The sequence below is a fragment of the Mustela nivalis genome (assembly GCF_964662115.1).
Source record: "Mustela nivalis genome assembly, contig: HAP1_SCAFFOLD_1605, whole genome shotgun sequence".
NCBI lineage: Eukaryota > Metazoa > Chordata > Mammalia > Carnivora > Mustelidae > Mustela > Mustela nivalis.
In genome coordinates, this window is record NW_028135059.1 from 2,975 (window position 1) to 6,927 (window position 3,953).

At 44.4% G+C, this 3,953-nt stretch overlaps 1 long non-coding RNA gene across 1 annotated transcript; it reads right to left on the bottom strand.

Moving 5' to 3' along the window:
• Positions 1 to 2,230: 2,230 nt before the first annotated feature.
• On the bottom strand, positions 2,231 to 3,844 carry LOC309857951. Its single transcript, XR_014307992.1, has 3 exons — positions 3,753 to 3,844; positions 2,824 to 2,902; positions 2,231 to 2,373 (listed from the first exon to the last, which is right to left on the bottom strand). It is a non-coding gene; the product is annotated as an uncharacterized lncRNA (long non-coding RNA).
• Positions 3,845 to 3,953: the final 109 nt, after the last annotated feature.

The following is a 3,953-nucleotide window of genomic DNA, read 5'->3' on the forward strand; positions in this document are numbered from 1 at the left end:
TGATCAGAAATTACCAACAGTTATATGCCAGTAAATTAAGCAACCTAGAAGAAATGGATTCGACCTAGAAACCTATAAACTTCCAAAACTGAAACAGAAATAAATTGACAACCTGAACAGACCAATATCTAGTAATGAGATTGAAGCAGTGATCAAAAAACAGAGTCCAGGGGCGCCTGGGTGGCTCAGTGGGTTACGCCGCTGCCTTCGGCTCAGGTCATGATCTCAGGGTCCTGGGATCGAGTCCCGCGTCGGGCTCTCTGCTCAGCGGGGAGCCTGCTTCCTCCTCTCTCTCTTGCCTGCCTCTCTGCCTACTTGTGGTCTCTATCTGTCAAATAAATAAATAAAATCTTTAAAAAAAAAAAAAAAAAAAACAGAGTCCACAACCTGACAGATTCCCTGGGGAATTCTATCAAACATTCAAAGAAGAAATAACACTTATACTCCCGAAGCTGTTTAAAAAAATAGAAACAGAGGGAAATTTTCCAGATTCTTTCTATGAAGCCAGCATTACCTTGATCCCCAAATCAGGCAAAGACCCCATCAAAAAGGAGAATTTCAGACCAATATCCCTGATGGAATATGGATGCCAAGATTCTCAACAAGATCCTAGCTAACAGGATCCAACAATACAATAAAAAGATCATCCACCATGACCAGGTGGGATTTATCCCTGGGATGCAAAGGTTGTCCAACATTCGCAAATCAATCTATAGAACAAATCAATAAGAGAAAAGAAAAGAACCACATGGCCTTCTCAATTGATACAGAAAAAGCATTTGACAAAATACAGCATCTGTTCCTGATTAAAACTCTTCAAAGTACAGGGATAGAGGGAACATTTCTCAACTTCATAAAATCTACCTATGAAAAAGCCACAGTGAATATCATTCTCAATGGGGAAAAGCAGACAGCCTTTCCCCTGGAAACGGAGAAAACTACAGTGAACCCTGCGATGTTGGATTATAACTAGAAGTACTGGTGTGAACTCACAACTTTCAACACATGTAGAGACGAGAAAAATAAATTAATATTTAAATGTGTGAATGTGTGTGTGTGTGTGTGTCTGCATATATATACATATTCCTTAACTCTATTTATTGAGACAGCCAACAAGCAGCAACATCCTAATAATAATGAACACATCTAGCAAACTGACGTTGGCTTCTAAATACCATTTTCCATTAAAGAAATCAAGGACTGAAGGATTATGCAGGGAAAAGTATACAATCAGCTTGAAACATCTTTTGTGTCAGAAAGTCATGACTGAGATAAATCAAAAGAACACAGCAGTCAGACTGAGGTAATCACTAAAAATGACAACTTGGGCACCAAAATAAATAGACAGTAGCAGACTGAACTGAATCAGCTAGGAAACCAATAGTCTATATTGATATAAGTAGAGAAGAAATTAATTAATTGATTGATGTGGAATGAGACACTTTGTTTTGGAATGGGGTATTTAACTTTAATAAGAGTGTTTTAATTTTGACTCAGGAGAATGTGAACATCTATTACTAATATAATTAAAATTAATTACCAAAATATAGCTCATGACCTGAAGGATCCTATAATCTCTTTGGGGAATGTCCTATACTGTGAGAGTTTGAGGATTTCTCTGTACGGCATATTTTTCCAGCTTCTCCACAAAGTAGCTGCAAGCTGCAATAAAGAGGGAAGAATGTAAAGTGGCTCTTGTGTTTCTTGCTTGGATTTTCAGGTGCTACTGAAACTGGAACTGTATGGGGAAGGGAAGGTTAGAGATAAAGGAAGACAACAGGTTCATTATGTAAGATCTTGTACTGAGGATGTTTAGCAAGCATTTGGTTTCATTGGCTTGACACTCAGAGGACAGGGTATGGCTGAATCAGCTAACCACATGAGTACACAACTCATCTAAGGAAGAAAGAGATAGAAAAAAGCATTTGACCTAGGGCAGAATACAGGGTTAATCAGACATAGGAAAAGCTTGATGCTGTTTGGAACAGGAGGATTTATAAATAAGTACAATTATGACCAAACATGGCAAGCCAAAATAGTAAAATTTCAGAAGTTAGAAACTAACCAAATGTCAACAAAAAGCAGTTGAATATTCTACCACTTAAAAGAATGTTATCATAAAAACATTATTAAAGTTTATAATAACTTAAAAAGGTTTATGATAGTGTTTTCAGTTAAAATATATATTACTTAAGCAGTGTTAAAAGTAGACATAGTGGGGCACCTGGGTGGCTCAGTGGGTTAACGCTTCTGCCTTCGGCTCAGGTCATGATCCCAGGGTCCTGGGACTGAGCCCCACATCCAGCTCTCTGCTTGGCAGGGAGCCTGCTTCCCTTCCTCTCTCTCTGCCTGCTCTCTGCCTGCTTGTGATCTCTGTCAAATAAATTAATTAATTTTTTTTAAAAAGACATAGTAAAATCTCTAAGATGCACCACACAGTTAACAGTAACTGTTCTGCTGAAGGTGGGAATCTACGAGGTTTATTTTAGCTTCACATATCTTTCAAATTCACATTTAATACTTTCTAATAGTGGAAACAGTTGCAAATGGGATTCTCTTCCACCACTTACAATGATAAACATGGTGACACTTCCTAACACAGAACCAGGACACACAGTAGGCATGAATGCATCAATGCCTGCAATGTAAGACAATTACCTGAGTGTTTCTAATCAAAGACACATAGTCCCGCCTGCTGGAGAGGTGCGCGTCCTGCTACCCTGGTTCAGGCAAGGCGTGACAAAGGGCTCTGCCTCTAGCCTGTCCATAATGCCTCGATGATCTATACCTGAGGCTCCCACAAACCATCCCTACTGAACTCACCGCTAGGTCCCCGTGGTTGAAGCTCTTGTTGGCTTGTTTGAAAACTGGCGAACTGCGAACATCCTTCCAGTTCCGGGTTCTGCAGCGAATCAGAAATGATGACTGTTAATTGAGTGTCTGAACTCACATCTTGACGTCTCACTGTCCCGACCAGTGCAGGCACTTGCAAAAGGCACTAGGCTCTCCGGGGGCCGGAAGTCCACGAGGTCACCACAGGCGCCCCAAACCCTTCAGTAACATCAACCCTTAACACGACTCTAAATGTTTCACTTCATTCCACGTCCCAGGGCCACCCCTGTCAGATATTATTATCTCTGCAAATAATAGATGAGATCTGAGCCAGGCTGCTTGTACAAGGGCAGGCAGCTGGTACAAGGTGAAGTCTTAACAGGGGTCCATATCGCCGCCCTATTCATTACTAGGATCACCTCAGCAAGTTCCATCCCAGTGACCTCCGCAAAGGGTGCCCGCGTGGCCCAGGCGCGGCCCCACCCCCAAGCCTCAGCACGTTCTCTGAGGCGTTGAGCGGCCTCTAGAGCCAACAGCCAGGATGGAAAAGGCCAACTGTGGGAAGGGTCCTTCTGGGCAGAAGGGAAGGTCGTTCGGACACCCAGAAGTTCTCCGTCAAAATCTGACTTTGAGGCAAATCAAAACTCGACTTTCGGAAGTGATGGAGACAGGATCCAGAAGACTGAGGTGAAATGCTTAACAGTCAGACGGTACAGCACCGCCGCCATGAAGAAGCCAAAAGCCACAGCCTCCTCAGCCCCGCACCTAGATGGGCTCACTCTGGACATGGTCCGCCCCCGCGTACGCGTTGCCCTGAACGTTATCCCGCGCTGGCACGGTTTGCCCTGGTTTGCCCTGGACATAGTGACCACCCCACGTGTGGCTCGACCTCAAAGTGGCCCCGTCCTGAGGGCGCCTACCTGGACGTGTCCCGCCCCTGAGCGTGGCTCACCCTGGGGTAATACCGCCCCTGGGTGTGGCTTTCCCGAGACGAAGCCCGCCCCTGGATGCAGTCCCCTCCTGGATGTGACCCGCCCCAGAATGTGGCTTCCCTTGTACGTAGCCACACCCCCAGGTGCGACTCGCCCTGTGCGTGGCTCCGCCCCCAGAACAGGCTGGTC